The following is a 19,991-nucleotide window of genomic DNA, read 5'->3' as shown; positions in this document are numbered from 1 at the left end:
TTATAGCACAGATCGTTACGGACACAATGATACCACACGTGCGTTTTTGTTTCTTACGTTTTTTCATATAAATAGGGGGTTGTGGGTTTTTTTTTCTATTTTTTAATGTTTTTCGTTTTACACTATTTATTTAGTTTTTTTACACTATTTAGGTCCTCAGGAACTTGATCCATTGCAGCTATGATCGCTGTGGTAAGGCATTGCAGGACTTCTGTCCTGCAATGCCTTATCGCTGGTTAAAGCGATCATAGGCAATGGCAAAGCAGGACGCCTGTAGCTAACGTCATGTTGCCATGGCAACTCGTCGGCTCTCCTCGATTAAATCGGGGGGGGGGGGGGATCCAATGACATCACAGGGAGTGAGCTCCCTCTGTGAACCCTTTATAAACCTCGATCTACAAAGATTGCAGCGTGTATGGGGTTAACAGCATGGGTCGCTGTCCCAATGCACCCCTACTATCAGTAATAGCTGGCGCCCGCTGCCGGATACCGCAGGATCTCTTCAGATCCCGCGAGTTCCATATGACGTAAGGTTACGTCATGTTGCCTTAAGTACCAGCCTGCAAAGATGTAACCTTAAGTCATGTGGCGAGAAGGGGTTAAAAGAGGTTATGCCAACATGCACAATCCCATTCAAAATGATGATTTCCTCAGGCTCAACTCTTGTCACCCCCATTAAAAGCTGGTAATGCGAGGGAAAGCTGCTGCTAGTGAGATATTTCCACTGCAGGGAAAATGTGGTATTACAGGATGGACTTTCACATGACTGGTTTGTTCCGGCCAGTGAACCTTGTCTTTTGACATTCATGAGCCTTAATATGAAGAGGGGATGCCATCTCGGCACAATGCTTTCATTCAATAAATTGAGCTAATTGATTTGTACGTAAGAATGTCCACATTTGTGTTTTTATGTTTTTGTTTTTTTAATTTGCAGAAGACTTTCGCTTCCTCTGTACACATGACAAGGGCTTTGGCTGCAAAGGAAGCAGCTTCCATAGAGTTATCCCTCAATTCATGTGTCAGGGAGGTGACTTCACCAATCACAATGGCACAGGCGGAAAATCCATCTATGGACGGAAATTTGATGATGAGAACCTCATTCTAAAATACACAGGTGCAGGTGGGTAAGCTTATTTTGATAGATTTCACTAGCAGAGGTGTTTCCTAAATCATCACTTCAAGACCTTCATACTTATACCGCAGTTATCAAGACTATAATACGAAGTATCTAATAAAACTTAACCTTTATTAACAAACCATACAAATTTGTAATACGAAACACAAAGTCCCATAAACACTTAAGAGCCTAGTTACTTAAACTGTTGCCTTATACTCTGATCAAAGTAAACTATGAGCTGACTCGATGAGATAAATGTATTAAGAGGAACGTGCCTCTTAATATATTTGTGGCAATTGGCAGTACCTCCATGTGCCAGACTAACCCCCAAGCTAGTGTAGGTTTCAGCTACTCTGGTAGGCTATGGATGGCCATGCCTCCTAAAGCTAGACCACAACCACTTCTAAAAAAGTGCATCAAACCTAAAGCCCCTGAAAAGTCATAATTTTATATGTACCAACATTGCAACCTTTGTATTGCAGAAATTTGGCATACATAACTTAATAGACATGTCCCAATTTGTACAACATATGTCTCACTGTATATAGTCAATGATAAAGAAGAATTTTACCAAAATTGACTAGTAATGTCATTCAGGGTCACTTGCGGATCCTTCAGTCTGCAGCAATTGAAACACCCCTATACTAGGTCAGTATTTTAGGCGGTTTAGTTTTTCAATTCTAAGGTTCTGTCTTTGTACAGGGTTACTCTCTATGGCAAATTCTGGTCAAAATACAAATGGATCACAGTTCTTCATCACATGTGACAAGACAGACTGGCTTGATGGGAAACATGTTGTGTTTGGAGAGGTGATGGAGGGAATGGATGTTGTATGACAGATGGAAGTAAGTATTTGCAAACTTACCCCATGAATTCTCTTAAATGTATCTATAATTCAATGTTCTTAAATGGCAAAGATGGATGGAGCCCAATAAGAAACCTCTTCCCTTATTCAGAAGAAACTTTCTCTTTCTTGAAGGAGAGAAAAGGAAAAACAATCACTGCTGTGATAAGAAGTGCTTGATAATTCAAGCAGTCTAGTTTTCCACATAAACTCGGTCCTCTAACCATCAACAGCATCCAATTTATTCTATATTATATATTGTGTGTACAGGGTGCTTCACTTGAAGTGCAACCCAGTAACATTGTAATATTTGTGTTCGAAACAATGTCACGAGTGAACTCATCAGTCCTCACAGAGCATGTTGAAAGTGGCCACCGCTACCCTCCAAGCACTGCTGAACCCGGCACTCTGTAGTCAAGTGTGCTGCAACATGCCCACATCAATGGTGGCAATTTCATATCTAATGTTCTTCAGTGCGAGGTTTATTGACAAACCGTTAACCCTTTTGGTGGCCCACAGGGAAAAGTCTGCTGGGGTAGGGTCCAGTGATCTGTGGGACAACCCACCTTCGAGTTGATTCTGTCCCCCAAGAAAGAATGAACTTCCATCATGTTGTGGTTGGACATGTGACAAGTTGCCTCTCATTAATCCATTCAGATGGGTTGTCTATCCAGGGATTATTCCAATTGCTAGATTAGAGTCAGGGAGAAAATATTTTCCTCCAAATGGGGAAAATTGGCTTCTAACTCATTGTTTGTTTTTTTTCCCCTTCCTTCCTCTGGATCAACGTGTGTGTTTGTGTGAGAGAAGTAATAGGTGGAACCGAATGGAATGGAGTGTTTTTTTTTGTAGATAGCTGTTGACGCGTTTAGACCCAACGGTTATCACTCAAAATATGGCTTTTGAGCAATAATCTTTGTGTCTAAATGGGCATTTACTGTAAGATAGTTTGGATAAATGAGACCCACCTACTTGGAAATGTGAACTGCACACCAGCAGTTGAACGATACACCCATGGCATGAGACAGAGCAAGGGTCATTAATAAACTCTAGACTCCTGAACATGGTTACAGTTCTACACAAATAAGTTGGAATAAGGGTTACGCTTCCAGTGAAACACCCTGTATAATATATGTGAGTGCATATAAGATAGTGTGTGTGTAAAATATATACATGCAGATGTAGCAAACAATCTGTACTGTGCATGTCTGACGGTGAGCTGACAGAGCCAGCCGGTTTAAGGCCTCATGTCCATGAGCACGCATAGAATCCGAGTGCAGAATCCCACAGCCATAAGGCTAAAAATGACATTTTCTCACCTATCCGGACGCGGCACAACTCTTTCATCATGGCCGGTTCTTCTTTCTTCTGCCCGGCGGATCTGTCCAAGAGTCTTTAAATCTCCTGCTGTCCTACAGGAAGCTGCAGAAAATAAAGTCTGCAGCGATTTTTATCCCGCTCGTGCGATCCGCACACTAGGATAAAATGACATCCGTAGGTATTTAATTACTTGCAGATGCCCACCTCATTAAAAGCAATAGGAGAACTCCACGGTCCTCTGCCATGGCTGTGACAACCAGACCGGAGGATTCCTGAAGTGATGCGAGGCTGTTTTCACAGGACCCGGGCCTTGGGCAGTTGGGAGGAATCACTGTCAGCTGAATGAGTGCTCGGCCCTGCAGCTACCTTAGGGTACGCATATGCTGCTACTAAGGTATATCTAATATTCTATTAGATTGGAAGCTCATAGCAGCAGAGTTTCTATTGTACATTAGATTGTAAGCTCTTAGGAACAGGTTGTATATGTCTATTTCTGTACAGCGTTAGCTCTTCTAAATCTATAATTAATGTATATATGCAGCAGGACAGATTAGATCCAGGGTGATAGCCGATTGCCACATCTGGTGTTGGCAGGAATTATATTGGAAGGGATTGCCTTTCTCTAGATCAAGGGTGTCAAACTCCTTTTCACCAAGGGCCACATCAGGCATATGGTGACCTTCAAAGGGCTGAATGGAAGACAGTATAGTAAGGGCCTGTTCACACAAGTGTATTTGCATACATAATATGCAGTGAATAGAAGCCATTGATTTCAATGAGTTCATTCACATGATGTATATTTTCACACAGTATGACATATTTTGTTGCGTACTACGCACCCCAATAGGCCATTGGAGTGAATGGGCCGCGCAAATACGTGGTGAATGCGCAGGAAACCTATGTATTCACTGCATATTTGCTGACCCTTTCAGTGAGCCCATCTGCGTTATTTTTTGTGTAACCAAATATTCAGACATAAGCGATTTTTGATTGCGCAAATACACAGCGTATTTGTGCGACAGAAATATGATTACGCCCATGTGAACGGGCCTTAATAGTGACCACTATAGTGGTCGCAGTAGTAATAGTGACTCTCATAGTGGCTCCAGTAAAAATAGTGACCCCCACAGTGGCCCCAGTAGTAATGGCGCCCCCCACAGTGGCCTCAGTAGTAATAGCACCCCCCACAGTGGCCTCAGTAGTAATAGCGCCCCCCACAGTTGCCCCAGTAGTAAAAGGGACTCCCACAGTGGCCCCATTAGTTATAGCAACCCCCAAAGTAATAATTTTAACCCCCCATAGTAATATTAACCCCCCTTAGTAATAATATTATCACAGTCAGTAATATTAACCTCCACAGTAATATTAACCCCCATAGCACTATTAACCCCCCTCAGTAACAATAAACCCCCTCAGTAATAATATTATCCCCCTCAGTAATATTAACCCCAGTCAGAAATATAACCCCCCTCAGCATTAATAACCCCCCCTCAGTAATATAACCCCCCCCTATAGTAGTAATAGTTCCCCCCCTAACCCATATACTCGCCTCCTCCTTGCTGTCAGCGCTGCTTCCTTTCTGCTCGCCCTGAGCCCGGGCGCACACTGACATCAGTGTGTGCACCCAGAACCCTTCCTCCCTGAGTCCTCTCCTGTGGAACTGAAGAGCAGGGGACTCAGGGGAGGAGTATTCCGGCTGCACACTGACGTCAGTGTGTGCGCCGGGATCAACACTGCCAGCGTGATTACCAGCGAGGAGCTGCGGCACCCCAGCTGGTAATCAGTACAGTGGCGAGCAGCCGTCGGCAAACTGCGGGCCACATAAAATGAGGCAGCGGGCCTTTTGTTTGACACAAGCTCTAGATCTTTGGGTCCGGTGCCTTTCATCTTAGGGCATTGGGGGACTGGTCAAAAGGACTGCAGCAAGTTTTGTGGTCTCCACTGGTCCTAACCTAAGAGTCGCTGGGATAAAATACATTTTAGTAATATAAAAATAACATGTAATATATGGAGCAGGTGAGGTCTGTATGTGGGAGTGTCATATGATGAGCTGAACCCCTCCTCTTTCATCACATGGAACTTGGCGACAATTATCGGGCTACTGCGAACGCTGGAGACACTTTGACGTGTGATGTGATGGACATTAGATAAGCCAATGACAATACGGGCATGTGGGGGAAAAATAACGTCCGTTATCAAGATCACAAAACCAAGACCACAATGGTACATGGATATTGGGGTGCAGGTGCTGGATGATGAGGATAAAGCAATACCAGATGACTGCCCTAAGTGTAAGATGCACCTATAGGCCTTAGTCAGACGGGCGGTTTTTCGCGCGATTTGCGGATCGCATGACGGATGCACATCCGCAAATCGCGTGACCGGTGCGCGCAAGTCGCCCGAAAATCGCCCGAAAATCTGCTCCTAGCCGCGTTTCATTAGAAACAGGCCGGAGCTGTCCAGCGCATTGCATTCAATGGAGACGGCAATAGAGCCGCCTCCATTTAAAGCAATGCGCTGCGGGCGAGCCCGGGATGAATTGTCGGTAAGGGCTTAAATATATAAGCCCTTCCCTGCAATTCATCCTAAAATGTGTTAAAATAAAAAAAAATTGTATACTCACCTTCTCCCGGCAGCCAGAGCTCCGTGCGGCCGTCCTGCAGTGGGTGTGAAGGGGGTGTGAGTCAGACCTGCCCCCTGATTGGCTCAGCGCTGAGCCAATCAGAGGCATGCCTCACTCACACCCATTCATGAATTCATGAATGGGTGTGAGTCAGACCTGCCCCCTGATTGGCTCAGCGCTGAGCCAATCAGAGGCATGCCTCACTCACACCCATTCATGAATTCATGAATGGATGTGAGTCAGACCTGCCCCTGATTGGCTCAGCGCTGAGAGGCAGCAGTCACTCACCCATTCATGAATGGGTGTGTGAGTGAAATCGGCCTCTGATTGGTCAGGGCTGTGACCAATCAGAGGCAGATCATTCAGCAGGCGGGGATTTTAAAGCCCCGCCGGCTGAATAGTGCCGAGAAGCAGTTCAGGAGAACTGACAGCGGCCGCGGCTGGACTCCGGCTGCAGCGGAAAGGTGAGTATACAATTTTTTTTTTTATTTTAACACATTTTAGGATGAATTGCAGGGAAGGGCTTATATATTTAACCCCTTCCCGACAATTCACCCCGCGCACGCCGGCAGCCCATTGCTTTCAATGGAGCGGCTGTATTGCCGCTCCATTGAATTCAATGGGCAAACATCGTTCTTCTCTGCCACAGCTGTTACAGCTGTAGCAGAGAAGAATGATTTGTCTTCTATATGTTCTCAATGGGGTCGGCGCTGCTGCCGCCGGCCCCATTGAGCGCATATACAGAAGAGAACAGGAATCGCAGATAGGTGCGATCTGCGATTTTTTTTATTTTTTTTTGTTCTATAATTTATCGGACGAGCGCATAAAAAGCGCTCATGTGTCCGATACCATTGTAAAGCAATGGTTTTAAAAAATCGCCGGACACATGCGCATGCGCAAATCGCGGCTAAAAACGCCCGTCTGACTAAGGCCATAGGGTGTTGAATATTGGGGTACATCTCCGCTGTGGGATGGTGCTTTAATAACCATTGATGATATAGTTTGATATTGGGATACAGGCTTGGAAGTAAATAAATATTGAGGTTTTGAGAGGAATGCACAGTAATCCCTGGAGTGGGATGTTAGATGGCGGTGAAGTGGATGAAAAAGTCCAATAAATAGGAGGGTGCTGAATGTTGGGGTGCAGTGTGAAGTGTTGGGGCAATGCTGATAAATGCTGCAGTAATCTGTCCATATACTCTGCATAATGTCACCAGCAGCGGATTGTGGAGCAGCTACTTCTAACACCGGATATGTGAATTGTTCGTCTCAGTGCTCCAGTCTCACTATGATGATGCACATTTCCTTCTGCTGACCACCGTCTTCAAATTTGACCCACGATTGTGGCATCCGGTGAGCTTCTGACACATTATTACACAAAGATCAACCAGCAATACGTAGCCCTATCATGAATCCAGAATGTCTGCAGTATTTCCAAATCCAAAACAGAGTCAAAATCCGCAACATTGGTGCGAATTTTGATTTGAAATAAAACATATACTCATTATCAAAAGAAATTCCTCCCCTAGAAGATGTTCTTGGAATCAAATGAACCTTTCTCTGTGTGATTGCAACGATGATATCAAGAAGTGATTACGATATCAGACCAAAAGGAGAATTTACTGCAGAAAACCGAACACTTGAAGGGAGGCTCTAGTACCCTGCTGTACCGCTTCTAGCTTGGATGTAAGATGTGATACGGGCGGGCATGGAAGCTCTAGTACCCTGCTGTACCGCCTCTAGCGTGGATGTAAGATGTAATATAGGCGGGCATGGAGGCTCTAGTACCCTATTCTACCACCTCTAGCTTGGATGTAAGATGTGATACGGGCAGGCATGGAGGCTCTAGTACCCTGGTGGGTCACCTCTAGTTTGGATGTAAGATGTGATACAGGCGGGCATGGAGGCTCTAGTACCCTGTTGTACCGCCTCTAGCTTGGATGTAAGATGTGATATAGGCGGGCATGGAGGCTCTAGTACCCCGTGGTACCGTCTCTAGCTTGGATACAAGAATACGGACGGGCATGGAAGCATACGGGTTCTGTATGGCAGCATATCGGTCCAGATTTGCTGTAACTGAGCCTCTAGATCATACAAACTCGTAGGCTGTCGAAGTTGGCGTCCCAGATGGTCCCATACATGTTCTATTGGTGATAAATTTTGTGCCCGGCGGGCCACGGAATTGTGGCAATATTGTGGAGGCGTTCCTGTGACACTTGTGTGCGATCGAGTATTATCCTGTTGGAAAATGCCTCTTGGAAGCCGCCATGAGAAGAACACACGTGGCTGCAGGATGTCCTGAACATATTGCTGAGCTCTCATTGTCCCTCGTGTCATTACTAGAGATGACTGTATATCATATTCGATGGCCCCCAGACCATCACACCATTGGCGACAGTGTGCAGCTCTACAGCAAAGGTAGAATTGAGGCGCTCACCCCTAGGTCTACAGACAGGAACACGGCGGCGTCGGTGCCCAAACTAAACTTGGATTTTTCGCTGAAGACAGCCCAGTTCCACTCCGTAGCAGTCCAGTTTAGCTGTGCACGACGCCACTGCAAACGGTGGGTGAGTGTCAAAGGCATAATGGGTGCCGTGACACCAAATCTCTTTCAGCCAAGTGGCCGGCAAATGTTTCGACAGAAGACACAGTGGCCTGTAACAATGGTGCCACCTGTCTGTGGATGGCAGACAATAATACGGTTGGAGCTGCTCATGCTTGTCGGGCAATCAAATGATCCTCCATACTGGTGGTCTATTAAGTGCCCTCATACATGCTCTGGTCCCAATGTCTCCTAACAGTCTGGTCAGCCCAGGTAATGGGCGATTTATACATAGAACCATCCAGGTTCTCGCATTCCAATAATACCTTCCCATTGAAACTCCGTTAACTGGGCAAAATCTCTTTGATTATAACGTAGAGGCGTCTAGTGGTCAACAAGCTCTACACAAGCGGAAAAAGAGGTCCAATACACACAAGTAGTCTCTGAGAGCCTTTCTATAGGCCAAGGGTGGAACTAATTTAAAGGAGATGTCTCGAGGAAGCAGTTAAATTTTTTTTTTGCCCAGTCCCCCCCATTAAGTACACATTACTAAGCCCCCCTGTAAATGACATTTCTAGCTGGTTCGTACTTACCGTTCCAGCGTTTCAGCAACTTATAAAAGTTTCCTCAAGATGGCCGCCGGCTCTTTCCCCGTCGCTCGCTGCAGCCCGACGTGCGCGCTCCCGAGACGCCGCCAGCTGTGTCTCCATGGCAACCGGACGCATCGCAGCCGCCGACCAGACGCCCCGCAGCCGCCGACCAGACGCCCACCGCCAGGCAGCAGGTAACCGGCGCTAGCCCCCGGCTCCCCAGCGCTAGACCCTCAGCCCAGGTGAAGGCCCCGGAGCCCAGCGCTAGGTTCCGGAGCCCAGCGCTAGTTCCCCCGGCCTAGCGGCAGCCCCCCCCCCCCCCCCCCCGGCCTAGCGACAGCCCCCCCATCGCAGCGGCAGCCCCCCCGGCGCAGCCCGGCGCAGCGGCAGCCCCCCCCCCCCCCCCCCCCCCGGCCTAGCGACAGCCCCCCCCCCCCCCCCGACAAATCACTTACCTGGGAGGCTTCTCGGGGCTGCTGGGCTGGGCTTCTCCGCTGGGCAGCTCCACTTTCTGCACCTTCCTCTAACAGAGGAAGGTACAGAATGGCCGCTGCAGCGCGCTCCCGAGCAGTGACAGCTCGTCTGCGCATGCGCAGAAGAGCTGTAGCGGGGAGCACACTGAAGCGGCTCGTGCTGAATGGAGAAGACCGGACTGCGCAAGCGCGTCTAAAAAAGCAAGCTGCCAGCGAATTTAGACGGAACCATGGAGACGAGGACGCTAGCAACGGAGCAGGTAAGTGGAATAACTTCTGTATGGCTCATATTTAATGCACAATGTACATTACAAAGTGCATTAATATGGCCATACGGAAGTGTATAACCCCACTTGGTTTCGCGAGACCACCCCTTTAAGGCCTCCTTCACATGGGCTACAAAATGCATGTATGTGAAGCCCATGGTGTCCATTGGGTTCTTTCACATGAGATGCTTTGTAGCCTGAAAGAACCCATTGGAAACCATGGACTTCACATACATGCGTTTTGTAGTGGCAATTTTGTAGCCCGTGTGAAAGAGGCCACAGCTGGCAGGACTGTTCATCTAATCATGCCACCACTATAATTATTTGCATATCTGCCGGAGATATAACTGCATGGCGGGTTTTGTAGTAAAACGACAACTAATTCTAGCTGCTTGATTTTTTTTTGACAAAGAGTGTATTATTTTTGCCGCACGGCTAACACCATTAGAAAAAGGATACATCGTACAAAAAGTGCACTTTTATTTCCAAGAAAAAAATATTATAGAAAGCGATTAAAAATCCGTACATACCCCAAAATGGTGTCAATAGAAACTAGAGTCCCCCTTCCCCCCCCCCAAAAAAGAAAGCCTTTAAACAACCAACTTGATAGAAAAATGAAAAAGGGATGGTGTCAGAAGATGGTGACAGAAAAAATATATTTTATATATTCATTTTAAAAATAAACTAGATACATGTGATATTGTTGTAATCATTCTAACAAAATAAAGCCAACATTCCATTTTAGCTGCAGGTTGTTTACTGTAACCCCTTCCCTTCCAAAAAATGGCGGGGTTTTTTTTTGCATTTCAGCCCACTTAGAAATTTTTAAAAGCTTTTCAGTACTTTATGGGGTACATTAAATGATGCCATTGAAACCTACAACTTGTCTGCAAAAAACAAGCCCTCAGATGGTTATGTTGCCGGACAAATAAATAAGTTATGGTTTTTTTTTAATGGGGAGAAAAACACAAAAGTGTAAAACCAAAAATTGGCCATTAAGAAAACCCTTTGAGGAAGGTCTCTTTACATATGGATGATAATCACTATCGTCCACATGTGCCAAAACGTAAGAACCTAGATGAGGAGGATATTGATGTCTATAGATGGCACAGCTATGTAGTGTATTAACTATGTTGGCTCATTGCCTCCCTCTAGTGTCTGCTTATTAAACTGCATTTGAAGGGATAATCCTACCCAACACATAATGTCATTGATGGCATATTATGTGATATCTGATGCTATGTGATATCCATGGATGTCTGCACCCCCCGGGTAACGGCCCAACTGCCTCTTTAGCTTTTTCCTTGCCATAATGCTGGTGAATACAGCTGCACTTCCTTTACAGCAACGTGTGGGAATGGTAGGGGTCCCAACAGCGGACCCCTCACTAATCAGACAATGATGAGATATCCATCCGTATGAACCTGCCTCCAGTTCTCTTACATGGCACTGTTAATGTGGGCACTCTGTGGCTGGCACTGTGCAGTGCCCTGATATTGTGAACGGGCCTGTTGTTGGGCTAGAACTGTTTACTGGCTAATAGTTTTTGCAGGGTCACTGTCAGGCACTGGTTATGGGGCTGCTCTTTGCGGGGACGTTATTTGGCGGACACTGTTCATGGGGAATGCTGACTGCCTACATTATAGAGGAATTCTGACACTGCTTATGGGGGCGCTCTGTCTAGCACTATTTGTGGGGACACTCTCCATCTGATACTATTTATGAGGGCACTCTGTGTAGCACTAGGGTGACATTCGCTATCTCGCACTATTTATTGGGTCGCTCTCTATGGGTCACTATAAGGCATTCCATCTGATACTATATATGGAGGCATTCTCTGTCTGGCACTATTTATGATGGTAGTCTGTCTGGCACAATGGGGGCACTCTCTATCTTATACTATTTATGTCACATTCATTACTGCCCTCTCATCTCCATGTGTGACACATTTATTAGGCTTTTGCTCTTGATCAATATGCGGATTTAGCTCTGTCAATGGGTAAAATCCGCGTACTGAATGTCTGACACGTTTTTGCATGGGTCCGCATGAAGAAGTAACATACGACTTCTATTCTTGAATGCACGTCACAAACATTTGCTCGCAAATTTAGCCCACTGATGGCTACATCCACGTGTGGATTCACGGCAAAAACTGCAGCAGAATGGAATTCCAGGTGGAATCCACCTTGTGAACATATCCTTGTTGTCCCCCCATCTCCCCATGAGTCACATTAATTACTGTCCCCTCATCTCCCCATGTGTCACATTCATTACTGTCCCCTCATCTCCCCATGTGTCACATTCATTACTGTCCCCTCATCTCCCCATGTGTCACATTCATTACTGTCCCCTCATCTCCCAGTATGCCCCATTCCTTACTAGGGTTGCCACCCTGCTGGTAAATGACCGGCCTGGACAGTAATTACATCTAGAGGCCGGTGTGGGGAATAATTTTTTACTGGCAATTTTAATTATGAGAAAAAATGATGTTATGGCGGGGTGGCAACTTGGACAAATGTTGGGAAAAAATAAGTAGCTAATTTTGTGCACAAATATAGCCAGCACTAAGACTTGTAACTTTTGGGATTTTTGAACCACACTCCACACTTTGAGAGAGGTAGGTGGGGGCACCTACTATATTTAGTAGAATTTACACCAGGGAACTTCCTCATAGCTGGTAAAGATTTCTTCTTCTGGCACATGAGCCATCCAAGACACATCTATTAAGTGGCATAAACCTCTTAACCCCTTAATGCCACAGGACACAAAGTTACATTCATGGTTACTGTTACTGGTCTTAATAAATCAGCCCCATAGTGTTTAAACATAGAAGAAAACGGTGTTCTGTCCCAGTCCAGCATGGAGAGGGTCCTGAAGCCGCTTGGGGAAGAGTTGGGAGGATCCCCCACCCTCATTCCATCCCAAGAATTACACCTGCTGCTCTGACTGACCAGGTGAGAAGAGCTGGCTCTTTCTATAGGAGTACTAGTGAGTGATTGCTGTAAGACTGGAGCAGACAAAAGGGGTAAGACCAGGGCATAGACTGCTGATGTGGCTGTGCTGCTAGTATGGCCCTGCTAGCACGGAGGAGTACTACTGAGTGATGCCTGTAAGACTGAAGCAGACAAGAGGGGTAAGAACGGGGCATAGACTGCTGATGGGGCTGTGCTGCTAGTATGACCCTGCTAGCATGGAGGAGTACTACTGAGTTATGGCTGTAAGACTGGAGCAGACAAGAGGGGTAAGACCACTGCAGAGATGTCTGATGGGGTTGTGCTGCTAGTATGGCCCTGCTAGCACAGAGGAGTACTAGTGAGTGATGGCTTTAAGACTGGAGCAGACAAGAGTGGTAAGACCAGTGCATAGACTGCTGATGGGTCTGTCCTGCTTGTATGACCCTGCTATGCAATACATTGTGTATGTGTAGCATTTTCATATGCATCCCTGCATGTCTGTGTGATACTCATAGACTCATAGAGTTGGAAGGGACCTCCCAGGTCATTGGGTCCAACTCCCTGCTCAGTGCAGGATTCACTAAATCATCCCAGACAGATATTTGTCCAGCCTTTGTTTGAACACTTCCATTGAAGGGAAACTCGCCACCTCCCGTGGTAACCTCTTCCACTCATTGATTCCCCTCACTGTCAGAAAGTTTTTTTCTAATATCTAATTTGTGTGTCCTCCCTTTCAGTTTTATCCCATTGCTTCTGGTCTTTCCTTGTGCAAATGAGAATAGGGCTGATACCTCTGCACTGTGGCAACCCTTCAGATAGTTGTAGAAGGCTATTAGGTCTCCTCTCAGCCTTCTTTTTTGCAAGTTAAACATTCCCAGATCCTTTAACTGTTCTTTATAGAACATGATTTGCAGACCGCTCACCATCCTGGTAACTCTTCTTTGGACTTGCTCCAGTTTGTCTGTCTTTTTTAAAGTGGGGTGCCCAGAACTGGACACAGTATTCCACCATCCTGGTAACTCTTCTTTGCACTTGCTCCAGTTTGTCTATGTCTTTTTTAAAGTGGGGTGCCCAGAACTGGACACAGTATTCCAGATGAGGTCTGACCAAGGAAGAGTAGAGGGGGATAATTACCTCACATGATCTAGATTCTATGCTTCTCTTAATACATCCCAGAATTGTGTTTGCCTTTTTGACTGCTGCATCATATTGTTGACTCATGTTCAGTCTATGATCTATTCGTATACACAAGTCTCTTTCACATGTGCTGCTTAGCCCAATTCCTCCCATTCTGTATGTGCTTTTTTCATTTTTATTGCCTAGATGTAGGACTTTGCATTTCTCCTTGTTAAATACCATTCCGTTAGTCGCCACCCACTGTTCAAGCTTTTCTAGATCTTTTTGAATACTCCCTCTCTTCCCTAGTGTTAGCTATCCCTCCTAGCTTTGTGTCATCAGAAAATTTGATCAGTTTCGCATCAATTCCCTCCTCCAGATCATTTATAAAAATGTTGAACAACACTGGGCCTAGGACAGAGCCTTGTGGTACCCCACTTGATACATTCTTCTACTTGGATGTGCAGCCATTTATGACCACTCTTTGAGTACAATCACTCAGCCAGTTGTGAATCCACCTAACAGTTGCCTTGTTAATCCCATATTTGGTCATTTTTTTCAATAAGTATAGTATGAGATACTTTGTCAAATGCTTTACTAAAGTCAAGATAAAAAATGATACGCGGGCATGTGCAGTGCCATACGCGGTCTGTGCCAGCTCTCTGGTCACAAGCAGAGGCGTAACTAGAAGCTCTTGGGCCCCGATGCAAAATCTATAACAGTGACCCCCTACTTACATGCGGTGTTTATAATACTTTGGTCTACTTATATGAGGGAGGGGCCTCTGTAGTTAAACTCGTGTTTTACACATAGCCCATGGGCCTGAGCCCTTAATAAATTTGGGGCATTTTGTGCCAAGGTTTGTAACAAATTCCAGTATTAGTAAATTCTTCCCCCATAACTTTACTTTTCTAGTGATATAGTAATTCAATCTGTGGCCAAGAGAGGGGGTAGGGTTAGCGGGATCCTCCCGCTAGCCCTGCCTTCTCTCTTTGCTAGACAAGAATCACTATGAGAATCCCTCTAGCCTCACCCTTCTCTCAGCTAAACCCTGAGAAAGCCCTTTAGCAGCGCCCCATATCTCTTCAAGATATGTCAGAGATCCCGTGTAGCTCCGCCCGCTCTCTCCCCTCGCTATGGGGGATTCCAAGACTGTTGTGCGATCTTCTCCTATTGATTTTAATGGGGCCCCGGCCCCATAAAAAACAATGGGTGATATTGCAAGTTTTTTTGTATCGCACGGAGGCTTGAGTAAATACAGCAAATGAGAAAGAAACCATTGAAAAACATTGGTTTCATAATCATGCATTTCCACTCACTAGAAAACCTATCGCCAGTGTGTAAGAGACCTTACTTTGGTCGCTCTGCTCCAAAAATGGGATAGACGGTTTGAACGGAGGCAATTACCAAAGCACTTATCTCCTACTACTTACCAGGCCAACTTTGTCACTTTTTTCAGACAACCAGAAGTGTTGCTTTTTATTTTGCATTTTAAATTCTACAGTAACGAGTGGCAATAATGTGTTACCTTTATTCTCAGTACAATTACAGTGATGCCAACTATGTAGAAGATTTTTCTTTATTCTTCTATTGCGCAATAACAGCATAGCTTGTCACTTAGTTTTTTTTTGTTTTTTTTTTTTACAGAAAACCTGTCTAGTCCCCACAGCGCCATAAACAAAGTTATGGTGCTGTTGAGACACGTGACAGGGAGCCAGATATAGTATTTTTTAGAAACTCTCACGATGCCCCCTCTGAAGACAACGCATGGCACGAAATTCCGATTCTTTTCCGAGTCCTGTGCATGCACACTCCCATACACGTCTGTTGGAGAGCACATGTATGAGACTCTTCACTGGATCATGGGGATCGGTGAGTATATATAATACATCGTGTGACTCGGTCACATCCCCTAATGGTGCACTAACTTTGTCTATGGTGCGGTGGGGACGTGACAGGTTCCATTTATATTCCTGCTCACAATGCAAAAAAATATATATTACATAGAAATAATGTATAGCCCCTTCTCCCAGGTTTGTGCAGCTGCAGTGTCACATCCGTCAGTCTTCTCTCTAATGCAGTGTGGACAGGCTGCAGTCGGCCTGTGTATGGAATGTCACAGGCAGATGGAGCCAATCAGATCTCAGCATTCGAGCACTGAGGTCTCTGATTGGCTGCCGTAGTCTGATTTTCTGTAAACGGGTTGAATGCAGACTGTCAACACAAACCCTATGCAGAGGGGAGTATTGGATCGGCATTTTACCAGTCAAAGAGGAGAACTGAGTGCTTAATACAGGGCTGTTTTTGTTAATCTCATTGAAGTAAATGGCGGCTAAGGAAACGGCACAGACCAACACTACACTGTTATCAAAAGTCTGGGAGTTAAGGAAGCAGCACAGTGCACGGTGTTAGGGCTTATTCAGACGTGCGTATATCGGTGGGGTTTTCACGCCCGGCTGATATACGCTGTTCCTCTCTGCAGGGGGAGGAAGTGGGCCAGGCCAGAAGCAGTGCACTGAGCTCTTGCCCCCTCTACGCCCCTCGCCACTATTTGCAATAGAAGGGGCAGGGTGGAATTTAGCTCCACCCCATCCCTCCCATTGCAAAGAGTGGCGAGGGAGCGGGAGCTCAGTGTACTGCTGGGCATGAAAACCTGGCTGATTTACGCACATCTGAATAAGCCCTTATGCTGTATCAGTAGCCTCTTTTTTCTTCAATAAGAGCTACAGAAAGAGCGCTGTGCTAATCTATACAATGGGTAGCCTTGCAGAATCTTGCATTGAGGCCTGCCAGAGGATATGTCCTCAATTCAGAGTCTAGAGGGCCCCTAGTTCAAATTAAGAACCAGGTCACAGACTACTACTGAAAGCGTGTGTAGGTAGATTTAACAACAAGACACATTGCAGTAAAATAAAGGTCTTTATTTGACAGCTGAATTAGTGGTACAGTCACAAACTTGGAACAGTTTCAACTACTTTGACTATGCTTGCTTTACTATTAAACAACACTGTCTCTGTATGCAAGCTTTTGCAGGAACAAAGAGTCTTTTAAACCAGTGTTCCCCAACTCCAGTCCTCAGGGACCGCCAACAGGTCATGTTTTCAGGATTTCCTCAGTGTTGCACAGGTGATGTAATTATTGCCGGAGCCTCAGACATTGCCACAGCTGTTCTTGCCATAGGATATCCTGAAAACATGACCTGTTGGTGGTCCCTGAGCACTGGAGTTGGGGACCGCTGTCTTAAACTATGGAGCTGGTGGCGGCTTCTGTCTTGGGTGCAGCTGGTGGCGGCTTCTGTCTTGGGTGCAGCTGGTGGCGGCTTCTGTCTTGGGTGCAGCTGGGGGCGGCTTCTGTCTTGGGTGCAGCTGGGGGCGGCTTCTGTCTTGGGTGCAGCTGGGGGCGGCTTCTGTCTTGGGTGCAGCTGGGGGCGGCTTCTGTCTTGGGTGCAGCTGGGGGCGGCTTCTGTCTTGGGTGCAGCTGGGGGCGGCTTCTGTCTTGGGTGCAGCTGGGGGCGGCTTCTGTCTTGGGTGCAGCTGGGGGCGGCTTCTGTGTTGGATGGCGCTGGGGGCGGCCTCTGTGTTGGATGGCGCTGGGGGCGGCCTCTGTGTTGGATGGCGCTGGGGGCGGCCTCTAAAAAGAAAAAGAGAAAAGTGAGTATAGTACATAATTTTTTTAATATATGGGGTCCCGCGTAGGGCCTCTCGGCCGGTCTGTCCCGCGTAGGGCCTCTCGGCCGGTCTGTCCCGCGTAGGGCCTCTCGGCCGGTCTGTCCCGCGTAGGGCCTCTCGGCCGGTCTGTCCCGCGTAGGGCCTCTCGGCCGGTCTGTCCCGCGTAGGGCCTCTCGGCCGGTCTGTCCCGCGTAGGGCCTCTCGGCCGGTCTGTCCCGCGTAGGGCCTCTCGGCCGGTCTGTCCCGCGTAGGGCCTCTCGGCCGGTCTGTCCCGCGTAGGGCCTCTCGGCCGGTCTGTCCCGCGTAGGGCCTCTCGGCCGGTCTGTCCCGCGTAGGGCCTCTCGGCCGGTCTGTCCCGCGTAGGGCCTCTCGGCCGGTCTGTCCCGCGTAGGGCCTCTCGGCCGGTCTGTCCCGCGTAGGGCCTCTCGGCCGGTCTGTCCCGCGTAGGGCCTCTCGGCCGGTCTGTCCCGCGTAGGGCCTCTCGGCCGGTCTGTCCCGCGTAGGGCCTCTCGGCCGGTCTGTCCCGCGTAGGGCCTCTCGGCCGGTCTGTCCCGCGTAGGGCCTCTCGGCCGGTCTGTCCCGCGTAGGGCCTCTCGGCCGGTCTGTCCCGCGTAGGGCCTCTCGGCCGGTCTGTCCCGCGTAGGGCCTCTCGGCCGGTCTGTCCCGCGTAGGGCCTCTCGGCCGGTCTGTCCCGCGTAGGGCCTCTCGGCCGGTCTGTCCCGCGTAGGGCCTCTCGGCCGGTCTGTCCCGCGTAGGGCCTCTCGGCCGGTCTGTCCCGCGTAGGGCCTCTCGGCCGGTCTGTCCCGCGTAGGGCCTCTCGGCCGGTCTGTCCCGCGTAGGGCCTCTCGGCCGGTCTGTCCCGCGTAGGGCCTCTCGGCCGGTCTGTCCCGCGTAGGGCCTCTCGGCCGGTCTGTCCCGCGTAGGGCCTCTCGGCCGGTCTGTCCCGCGTAGGGCCTCTCGGCCGGTCTGTCCCGCGTAGGGCCTCTCGGCCGGTCTGTCCCGCGTAGGGCCTCTCGGCCGGTCTGTCCCGCGTAGGGCCTCTCGGCCGGTCTGTCCCGCGTAGGGCCTCTCGGCCGGTCTGTCCCGCGTAGGGCCTCTCGGCCGGTCTGTCCCGCGTAGGGCCTCTCGGCCGGTCTGTCCCGCGTAGGGCCTCTCGGCCGGTCTGTCCCGCGTAGGGCCTCTCGGCCGGTCTGTCCCGCGTAGGGCCTCTCGGCCGGTCTGTCCCGCGTAGGGCCTCTCGGCCGGTCTGTCCCGCGTAGGGCCTCTCGGCCGGTCTGTCCCGCGTAGGGCCTCTCGGCCGGTCTGTCCCGCGTAGGGCCTCTCGGCCGGTCTGTCCCGCGTAGGGCCTCTCGGCCGGTCTGTCCCGCGTAGGGCCTCTCGGCCGGTCTGTCCCGCGTAGGGCCTCTCGGCCGGTCTGTCCCGCGTAGGGCCTCTCGGCCGGTCTGTCCCGCGTAGGGCCTCTCGGCCGGTCTGTCCCACGTAGGGCCTCTCGGCCGGTCTGTCCCACGTAGGGCCTCTCGGCCGGTCTGTCCCACGTAGGGCCTCTCGGCCGGTCTGTCCCACGTAGGGCCTCTCGGCCGGTCTGTCCCACGTAGGGCCTCTCGGCCGGTCTGTCCCACGTAGGGCCTCTCGGCCGGTCTGTCCCACGTAGGGCCTCTCGGCCGGTCTGTCCCACGTAGGGCCTCTCGGCCGGTCTGTCCCACGTAGGGCCTCTCGGCCGGTCTGTCCCACGTAGGGCCTCTCGGCCGGTCTGTCCCACGTAGGGCCTCTCGGCCGGTCTGTCCCACGTAGGGCCTCTCGGCCGGTCTGTCCCACGTAGGGCCTCTCGGCCGGTCTGTCCCACGTAGGGCCTCTCGGCCGGTCTGTCCCACGTAGGGCCTCTCGGCCGGTCTGTCCCACGTAGGGCCTCTCGGCCGGTCTGTCCCACGTAGGGCCTCTCGGCCGGTCTGTCCCACGTAGGGCCTCTCGGCCGGTCTGTCCCACGTAGGGCCTCTCGGCCGGTCTGTCCCACGTAGGGCCTCTCGGCCGGTCTGTCCCACGTAGGGCCTCTCGGCCGGTCTGTCCCACGTAGGGCCTCTCGGCCGGTCTGTCCCACGTAGGGCCTCTCGGCCGGTCTGTCCCACGTAGGGCCTCTCGGCCGGTCTGTCCCACGTAGGGCCTCTCGGCCGGTCTGTCCCACGTAGGGCCTCTCGGCCGGTCTGTCCCACGTAGGGCCTCTCGGCCGGTCTGTCCCACGTAGGGCCTCTCGGCCGGTCTGTCCCACGTAGGGCCTCTCGGCCGGTCTGTCCCACGTAGGGCCTCTCGGCCGGTCTGTCCCACGTAGGGCCTCTCGGCCGGTCTGTCCCACGTAGGGCCTCTCGGCCGGTCTGTCCCACGTAGGGCCTCTCGGCCGGTCTGTCCCACGTAGGGCCTCTCGGCCGGTCTGTCCCACGTAGGGCCTCTCGGCCGGTCTGTCCCACGTAGGGCCTCTCGGCCGGT

This window comes from Eleutherodactylus coqui, unplaced genomic scaffold (assembly GCF_035609145.1).
Source record: "Eleutherodactylus coqui strain aEleCoq1 unplaced genomic scaffold, aEleCoq1.hap1 HAP1_SCAFFOLD_43, whole genome shotgun sequence".
Classification (NCBI taxonomy): Eukaryota; Metazoa; Chordata; class Amphibia; order Anura; family Eleutherodactylidae; genus Eleutherodactylus; species Eleutherodactylus coqui.
The sequence above is the reverse complement of the archived record's forward strand: the minus strand, read 5'-3'. Positions refer to the sequence as shown.